Raw genomic sequence first — 10,024 nt, 5'->3', positions numbered from 1 at the left:
GGGGGGGTAGGTGGGGGTTACATCCACGGAGAAGAAGGAGGAGGGGTAAGGGGATGGGGGTTCCCAGGTGGGTGGGGGTTGGGGTAAGGGGATAACATATGAAATGTAAATAAAATATCCAAAATAAAAATAAAAAAGAACCTTTTGATGTTATAAAATATAGTCCAAGTACCAATTTTAATGCTAGAAACACATGTCATCAGTAGGGCATGTTGCAGCCTATGCTGCCCCATGCTGGTGAGTGTTTATGTGTTTCCTAGTTTTTATTTCTAACAATAATAAAACATCCATGGCAAAAAAAAATGGCACTTCAAAGCTGAGGTGCCATCACTCCACGTTCATGCCAGATGCAAAGGTTCTGCTACAATTCTGCTACGCATGGGCCAGACTTCCAGCCTAGCAAGGTTCCCATTATCTGTCAGGAGAGGCAGACTGTCTGGGAGCCAGTGATCTACTCAGAAATCCCAGGTACCAGTATCCTGTCTTGCTGGTCTCCCAGCATTGCACAACTTTTAAAAAATATTAATTGTTATTATTATTATTATCATCATTATTAAATTTTGGCCTCAGAGAAACATGCCACTGTGATTTCTCCTATAGGGGTTGCAAGGATTAATTTTTCAAAGGGTGAACCTTGACGCTTAACAGATTCTTCCAGGCCTGGTAAGAAGTTAGGATAATGTTCATTTCCAACTTCAGAGGGAAGGCTAAATACCAAGGAGAAAGCTTTTTTTCCAAAGTAAAGTTTGTTTAAATGGAAACTTGTGGGTTTCTTTACCAGAATCTCATCAGAAACTTTGTTACAGTTTTCCCGCTGCTCCCTGCTGAGCTGCTACAAGTCTGTGGGATTGGGGCCAGAAACCACTTTTGAAATAAACAGAGAGTTGCAATCTTCTGTCTCAGACATTTGCAAATCAGTGTGTGGCGGTGTTCTCAAAATCTAAGAGGTCTCACACTGTCACTAGGACAGCATTTGGAACCTACTGCCAGTGTGTTTAATTTCTAGGTCAGAAGCTCAGTAATTCACGTTTCAGAAAAGTTTCTGGAGGAGAGTGTTGCTTGTCTGAAGGCTGCATTTGGAGAACAATTAAAACAACTAAGTCTCCTGTCAGTCAGGGACAACCTACTGACAGTTCCAGGGAAGTCCCCAGGATCAGTGCCCATCAGTGTGGAAAGGCAAGAATGGGCGCCGTATTGGCACCCAGGCACTAGGCACCCACAGGACTCTCTAGGATCAGGTGGACAGGTATGTTGACACCCAGGTTCTGTGGGCTGCCTCTTTAGATTCTTGAAGGCTCAGTTTGTTTTCCTCCTCTAGGAAAAAGAAGTAAAGGACTGGACAAACCTAGAGCCCTTCAGTAGGTTCTGGAATTATTCTGGAGTAACTGTAAATGCTAAGGTAGGCAGACTTCCCTGTGGCATGGCTAACTTTGGAGAAGCTATTTCTGAGATGATACTGAATATTCACATGGTGAAAGTCACCAAGCCCTTTCACCTGGCTGACATTTCAGGGGTATCAGCCACAGCGCCCTCTTTTTTTCCTCTAGGAAGGATTTCAGGCTGAGCTTGTGGTTCTCACAGGCTCTTCCTTTCTTTTTCCCTCCATCCCTTCCCCACCCTTTTCTTCACCTGCAGTTCCCAATTTCTCCACTTGAGGTCTCAATAGGATAGTGATTCTTAGCTCTCTCCAGCTTAGGATGGATTTGGAACAAACCTTGGAGTGGCTGGGCGGGGGCGGTGTTGGGGTGAGGGTGGGTGTGTGGTGGGGGAGAAATCATCTCTGCCTAACTCATAGCTGGCTTGACTGATTTGTTCAGAGAGCTCTCCGGTTAAAGAAGCACTGGGCAAGGAGCTGACATCCACTTGTCTGCTTAGCATCCTCGATGGGACGACTGGCCTTGCGAGGCTTCTTGAAGGGGCCATTTCCTTTTCAGACAGTGTTACAGCTGTCCTATGTGGAGGACTAGAAATGCTAGGACATTGACCGTGGCTAAGAAGAGGCTGGTAGATCATTTCTACAATTCTAGTCGCTGTCCACTCCACATAACAGGGTGCATCTGTCAGTCTTCAGTGAAGTGGCATCAGAAGCACTCCCCCGGCAGATGGATTATTCCTATGCCCCTACTTGACCAAAACTGTGGATCTGAAATTCATCCTGGCTATGGTTTCCTGGGTCATAGTTTTTTGTTTTGCTGTATTTTACCAGTGGCTTCTGAACCTAAGATGTATACACCAAATTAACTCTGACAGCCCATGTGTGGCCTGCTCCTCTCAGTCAACTCTGAGTCACTGTCGGATCCATGGAAGGTTCCTGCAGACTATTCTGGAAAAAATTTACATTTAAAACTCAAAATGGGGGCTGCAGAGATGGTTCAGTAGTTAAGAACACTGGCTGCTTTTCCAGTTCCCAGCACCCGTATGGCAGCTCATAACTGTCTGTAACCCCACTTCCAGGGTATCTGACACCCTCATACAGACAGGTAGTCAAAACACCAAATGCATATAACATAAAAATAAATAAATAGCATAAAAAACTCAAATGGATCAGATTGTTAAATTCAGTAATGATTCTTTTTTTGTTTGTTTGTTTTTAAAAATTGGATATTTTATTTATTTACCTTTCAAATGTTATCCCCTCTCCCATTCTCCTCCCCCAAAACTCCTTATCCCATCCCTCCTTCTCCTACTTCTGTGAGGGTGTGCCTCTACCCACCCACCCATTCCCACCTCCCTGCTCTCGAATTCCCCAACACTAGGGCATTCAAACTTTCAGAGGCCAAGGCCCTCCTCTCCCACTGATGCCTGACAAGGCCACCCTCAACTACCTGTACAGGTGGAGCTGCAAGTCTCTCCCTTTGTGTTCTTGGCCTGGAGGTTTAGACTCTGGGAGCTCTGGTTGAATACTTTGTTACTTCTTCTAAGAAGGACCAAAGCACCCACACTTTGATCTTCTTTCTTCTTCTTGAGGTTCATGTGGTCTATGCCTTGTATCTTAGGTATTGTGAGCTTTTGGGCTAATATCCACTTATCAGTGAGTGCAAACGATGTGGATGTGTGTTCTTCTGTGATTGGGTTACCTCACTCAGGATGATATTTTCAAGTTCTATCCATTTGCCTAAGAATTTCATAAACTCATTGTTTTTAATACCTGAGTAGTACTCCATTGTGTATATATACCACATGTTTTTGTATCCATTACTCTGTTTAAAGACATCTGAGTCCTTTACAGCTTCTGGCTATTATAAATAAGGCTGCTATGAACATAGTGAAGCATGTGTCCCTGTTGTATGTCGGAGCATCTTTTAGGTATATGCCCAGGAGTGGTATAGCTGGGTCCTCAGGTAATGCTATGCTTAGCTTTCTGAGGAACTGCCAGACTGATTTCCATAGTGGCTGTACCAGCTTATAATCCCATCAACATTGGAGGAGTGTTCTTTCTCCACATCCTTGTCAGCATCTGCTGTCACCTGAGGTTTTGATCTTAATCATGCTGACTAATGTGAGGTGGAATCTCAGGGTTGTTTTGATTTGCATTTCCCTGATGACTAAGGATGTTGAACACTTCTTTAGGTGCTTCTTAGCCATTCGAGTTTTCTCAGTTTCGAATTCTTTGTTTAGGCTGTACCCCATTTTTAATCGGGTTATTTGATTGCCTAGAGTCTAATTTCTTGAGTTCTTTGTATACCTTGGATATTAGCCCTCTATCAGATGTGGGATTGGTGAAGATCTTTTCCCAATCTGATGGCTGTCACTTTGTCCTATTGACAGTGTCCTTTGCCTTACAGAAGCTTTGCAATTTTATGAAGTCCCACTGGTTAATTCTTGATCTTAGGACATAAGACATTGGTGTTCTGTTCAGGAACTTTTCCCCTGTGCCCATGTGTTAGAGGCTTTTTCCCTTTTTCTCTTTTATTAGTTTAAGTGAATCTGGTTTTATGTGGAGATCCTTGATCCACTTGGATTTGAGCTTTGTACAAGGAGATAAGAATGGATCGATTTACATTCTTCTACATGCTGACATCCAGTTGAACCATCACCATTTGTTGAAAATGCTGTCTTTTGTCCACTGGATGGTTTTAGCTCCTTTGTCAAAGATCAAGTGACTATAGGTATGGGGGTTCATTTTTGTACCTTCTATTCTGTTCCACTGATCCTCCTGCCTGTCTCTGTTCCAATACCATGCAGTTTTTATCACTACTACTCCGTAGTACAGCTTGAGGTCAGGGATGATGATTCCTCCAGAAGTTCTTTTATTGTTGAGAATAGTTTTCACTATCCTGGGTTTTTTGTTATTCCAAATGAATTTGAGAATTGCTCTTTCTATCTCTGTGAAGAATTGAGTGGGAATTTTGATGGGGATTGTATTAAATCTGTAGATTGCTCTTGGCAAGATAGACATTTTTACTATATTAATCCTGCCAATCCATGAGCACGGGAGATCTTTCCATCTTCTGAGATCTGCTTTGATTTCTTTCTTCAGGGACTTGAAGTTCTTGTCATACAGATCTTTTACTTGCTTAGTTAGATTCATAGCAAGGTATTTTATACTATTTGTGACTATTGTGAAGGGTGTCATTTCCCTAATTTCTTTCTCAGCCTGTTTATCTTTTGAGTAGAGGAAGGCTACTGATTTGTTTGAGTCAATTTTATATCCAGCCACTTTGCTAAAGTTGTTTATCAGGTTTAGGAGTTTTCAAGTGGAAGTTTTGGGGTCACTTAAGTATACTATCATATCATTTGGAAATAGTGAAATTTTGACTTCTTCCTTTCCTATTTGTATCCCTTTGACTTCCTTTTGTTGTCTAATTGCTCTGTCTAGGACTTCCAGTACTATATTGAATAGGTAGGGAGAGAGTGGACAGCCTTGTCTAGTCTCTGATTTTAGTGGGATTGCTTCAAGTTTCTCTCTGTTTAGTTTGATGGTGGCTACTGGTTTGCTGTATATTGCTTTTACTATGTTTAGGTATGGGCCTTGAATTCCTGATCTTTCCAAGACTTTTACCATGAAGGGATGTTGAATTTTGTCAAATGCTTTCTCAGCACCTAGTGAGATGATCATGTGGTTTTTTCTTTGAGGTTGTTTATATAGTGGATTACATTGATGGATTTCTGTATATTGAATCATCCCTGCATTCCTGGGATAAAGCCTACTTGTTCATGATGGATGATTGTTTTGATGTGTTCTTGAATTCGGTTTGCGAGAATTTTATTGAGTATTTTTGCATTGATATTCATAGGTGAGGTTGGTCTGAAGTTCTCTTTCTTTGTTGGTTCTTTGTGTGGTTTAGGTATGAGTGTAATTGTGGCACCATAGAATGAATTGGGTAGTGTTCCTTATATTTCTATTTTGTGGAACAGTTTATAGAGAATTGGTATTAGGTCTTCTTTGAAGGTCTGATAGAACTTGGCACTAAAACTGTGTGGTCCTGGACCTTTTTTTTTTTGTGGGGAGACTTTTAATGACTGCTTCTTTTTTTTTTTTTTTGAGTTATGGGGCTGTTTAGATGGTTTATCTGCTCCTGATTTAACTTTGGTAACTGATATTTGTCTAGAAATTGTCCGTTTCATTCAGATTTTCTAATATTGTTGAGTATAGGCTTTTGTAATAGGATCTGATGATTTTTTTTACTTTCCTCAGTTTCTGTTGTTATGTCTCCCTTTTCAGTTCTGATTTTATTAATTTGGATACTGTCTCTGTGCCCTCTGATTAGTCTGGTTAAGGATTTTTTTTATCATGTTGATTTTCTCAAAGAACCAGGTCCTGGTTTTATTGATTCTTTGTATAGTTCTTTTTGTTTCTACTTGGTTGATTTCAGCTCTGAGTTTGATTATTTCCTGCTGTCTACTCCTCTTTGGTGTGTTTGCTTCTTTGCATTCTAGAGCTTTCAGGTGTGCCAGCAAGCTGTTAGTGTATGCTCTCTCTAGTTTCTTTTGTAGGCACTTAGAGCTGTGAGTTTTTCCCTTAGCACTGCTTTCATTGTGTCCCATAAGTTTTGGTATGATGTATCTTCATTTTCGTTAAATTCTAAAATGTCTTTAATTTCTTTATTTCTTCCCTGACCACATTATCATTGAGTAGAGATTTCTTCAGTTTCCACGTGAATGTGGGCTTTTCATTGTTTTTGTCATTATTGAAGACCAGTCTTAGTCCATGGTGATCTGATAGGATTCATGGGATTATTTCAATTTTCTTGTAGCTGTTGAGGCCTGTTTTGTGACCAATTATATGGTCTAGTTTGGAGAAGGTACCATGAGGTGCTGAGAAAAAGGTATATTCTTTTGTTTTAGGATAAAGTATTCTATAGATATCTGTTAAATCCATTTGGTTCATAACTTCTGTTAGTTTCACTGTATCTCTATTTAGTTTCTGTTTCCATGATCTGTCCATTGCTGACAGTGGGTTGTTGAAGTCTCCCACTATTATTGTGTGAGGTGCAATGTGTGCTTTGAGCTTTAGTAACGTTTCTTTTATGACAGTGGGTGCTCTTGCATTTTGCACATAGATGTTCAGAATTGAGAGAGTTCATGTTGGTTGACTTTTCCTTTGACTAGTATGAAATGTCCTTCCTTATTCTTTTTGATAGCTTTAAGTTGAAAGTCGATTTTATTTGATATTAGAATAGCTACTCCAGCTTGTTTTTTTGGACCATTTGCTTGAAAAATTGTTTTTCAGCCTTTTGCCCTAAGGTTGTGTCTGTCTTTGCCACTAAGGTGCATTTCCTGTATGCAGCAAAATGTTGGGTCTTGTTTACTTATTGAGTTTGTTAGTCTTTTATTGGGGAATTGAGTCCATTGATGTTAAGAGATATTAAGGAACAGTGATTGTTACTTCCTGTTATTTTTATTATTAGTGGTGGCATTATGTTTGTGTGGCTATCTTCTTTTGGATTTGCTGGAAGAAGATTACTTGCTCTTTCTAGTGTATAATTTCCCTCCTTGTATTGGAGCTTTCCCTCTATTATCCTTTGTAGTGCTGGGTTTGTGGAAAGACATTGTGTAAATTTGGATTTGTCATGGAATATCTTGGTTTCTCCATCTATAGTGATTGAGAGTTTTGCTGGGTATAGTAGCCTGGGCTGGCATTTGTGTTCTCTTAGAGTCTGTATGACATCTGTCCAGGATCTTCTCGCTTTTATAGTATCTGGTGAGAAGTCTGTTGTAATTCTGATAGATTTGCCTTTATATGTTTCTTGGCCTTTTTCCCGTAATGCTTTCAATATTCTTTCTTTGTTTTGTACATTTAGTGTTTTAATTATTATGTGACAGGAGTTATTTCTTTTCTGGTCTAATCTATTTGGCATTCTGTAGGCTTCTTGTATGTTTATGGGCATCTTGTTCTTTAGGTTAGGGAAGTTTTCTTCTATCATTTTGTTGAAGATATTTATTGACCCTTTAAGTTGGGAATCTTGACTCTCTTCTATACCTATTATCCTTAGGTTTGGTCTTCCCATTCTGTCCTTGATTTCCTGGATGTTTTGGGTTAGGAACTTTTTGCACTTTGCGTTTTCTTTGACGGTTGTGTCAATATTTTCTATGGTATCTTCTGCACGTGAGATTCTCTCTTCTATCTCTTGTATTCTGTTGGTGATGTTTGCAACTATGACTCCTTATTTCTTTCCTAGGTTTTCTATCTCCAGGGTAGTCTCCCTTTGTGATTTCTTTATTGTTTCTTCTTCCATTTTTATGTCCTGGATGGTTTTGTTCGATTTCTTCACCTGTTTGGTTGTGTGTTCTTGTAATTATATATATATATATTTATATTTATATATTTTTTTTTCTTGTAATTCTTTAAGGGATGTTTGTGTTTCCTCTTTAAGGGCTTCTACCTGTTTACCTGTGTTCTCAATTTCTTTGAGAGTGTTATTTATATCCTTCTTAAATTCTCTATCATCATCATTAGAAGTGATTTTAAATCTGAATCTTGCTTTCCTGGTGTGATGGGATATTCAGGACTTTCTATTGTGGGAGAACTAGGTTCTGATGATGCCAATCTGGATTGCTGATGCTTATGTTCTTGTGCTTGCTTTTCACCATGTGGTTATCTTTAGTGCTACCTGCGCTGGAGCTTGTCTTTCTTATTATCTTGGTTGTGTCAGAACTGTGTGCGGTGGGTGTTGCTGCTGGGGTTAGAGCTGAAGCCCAAGATCTGCTCAGTGCTTCGGTGCAGACTGGAAGAAACCAGTGCCCCTGGCCAGCAGTGAATTCCTGGGCCCAGGGGGGCCCAGTTACTCCCTGTTTGGGGTGGGTGTTGCTGTCTCCTTACCTAAGGTACTGCTGGGGTTAGAACTCCTGGGAACCTCACCTCCTCTGGGTTTTGTGGGTTTGGGTGCAGAGCTGTAGCCCAGGATCTGCTCAGTGCTAGGGCACAGACTGGAAGGCCAGAAATGATTCTTTGTCCTCTAAAATGTTTGCCAAAAGGTGCCATGTATTTGCTATGGAACAAGAAAGCTCATGAGAAGGACCATAAATATTTAGTGAACATTTTTTATTTTCATAACTGTGTGCACATGAACCCACTAGACGAGCTGAAGAGATGGCTCAGTGGTTAAGAGAACTGACTGCTCTTCCAGAGGTACTGAGTTCAGTTCCCAGCAACCACATGGTGGCTCACAACCATCTGTAATGAGATCTGATGTCCTCTTCTGGTGTGTCTGAAGACAGCTACAGTGTACTCATATACATAAAATGAATACATCTTAAAAAGAAAAAAGAACACTCTGGAAAGGAGAGGCTGTGACCTTCACCTCCTGGGTTCCAGAGCTCAGTTAATGAGTAGTATACTGGGAAAAGGATACCAGCTTATCTGCGAATTTCCTGAAATGTTTTCATATTTCAGAAATCAGATGCTTAGACTTGAAACATACATGTCTATGTGAGTTTGAAAGGCCAGGCAAAGCAGGCTCTGCACTTACTTTTTATGTGTACCTTTTCCTTCTTGGGCCTTGTTTTCCTTCAGTTAGTAACTGAACACTAGACATAGCTCATTTCCCCCCTCTGGCTGTCCCTATTTGCACAGCCTAACTGACTTCTCCCGTCACTTACTGAAAATATAGGTGGAGATGGACTCTAAACAAGCCCAGTGAGGAAGTTAATGTTAATTAAGCACTTAATGAGCAAACGTGGCCCATGACTTCTGGCAGTCAGCTGTTCTGAATCTACGAACGAGAAATCCATGGTCTAGAGAGTCACACTACCTTTCCTCCGCTCACTCATGTCTCCAGCAGCGAAGCTGGCATCCTTTCTGGGGATGCAGACTCACTTACTTTTATTTTTACAGAGTTGTGCTGGAACTGTGTGTATGATGTCTGCCCAGAGAGAAGGGAGCTCAAACACTGCTCTCTATAGGATGCTTCGGAGAAACATGGGGATGGGATTTTAATCTGTCTCCACTCCAAGGTCTCAGTCATCGTCTATAAACTAAGGGGTTTGGAACAAAGATCCATACCTAATAACTTTTGGCTTTCTACATGTCTAAATGGTGGGCTTGGGCATCTAAACGCTACATATTTTGAGTCCCAAACACTGTTTGGGCAGTTGTCATGAGAGTATCTTTAATTTAAAATTTTTATTATTCAGAAGATACAACTCAATAACTTCCACACACACTAACACTTCAGCAAAATTGAGAACATGAGGAAGTTTCACGCTCCAGACAGTAGTCAAATGTTTGTACACATGTGGGTGTGCAGGTGTGTGGTGGGGAACAGGTGATAAGACAGGATTATACTTTATTTTATTTGGGGTCCTGGAAATTGAGCCTCGGCTCATTCTTGCAAAGCAAGCAATTTATCACAGGACTGTATCTCCAACTCCCAAACTGTATTTCAAATGTCCCAGATATACCTTTGTCAGGCACAAATATCTCTTCCCATCAATTTCCCTATTCTTGAAATTCAATTTACCCTATATTAAATAGCCTCAAAATGAAAATATGATTTGTATAGAATCAAGGAACACCAAAAGGAATAATATGTGTGTGTGTGTGTATTTGTGTGTGTATGTGTATATGTGTATATGTGTGCAT

General features: G+C 40.3%; 1 protein-coding gene across 3 annotated transcripts in view; it reads right to left on the bottom strand.

Annotated features, from left to right (window-relative positions):
- Lhfpl3 (LHFPL tetraspan subfamily member 3) overlaps positions 1-10,024 on the bottom strand; it is a 516,547-nt gene that overhangs the window by 66,708 nt on the left and 439,815 nt on the right. The gene's annotated exons all lie outside the window — the stretch shown is intronic.

This window comes from Grammomys surdaster, unplaced genomic scaffold (assembly GCF_004785775.1).
Source record: "Grammomys surdaster isolate TR1022 unplaced genomic scaffold, NIH_TR_1.0 325, whole genome shotgun sequence".
In the NCBI taxonomy this organism is placed as follows: domain Eukaryota; kingdom Metazoa; phylum Chordata; class Mammalia; order Rodentia; family Muridae; genus Grammomys; species Grammomys surdaster.
The sequence above is the reverse complement of the archived record's forward strand: the minus strand, read 5'-3'. Positions and strand labels throughout refer to the sequence as shown.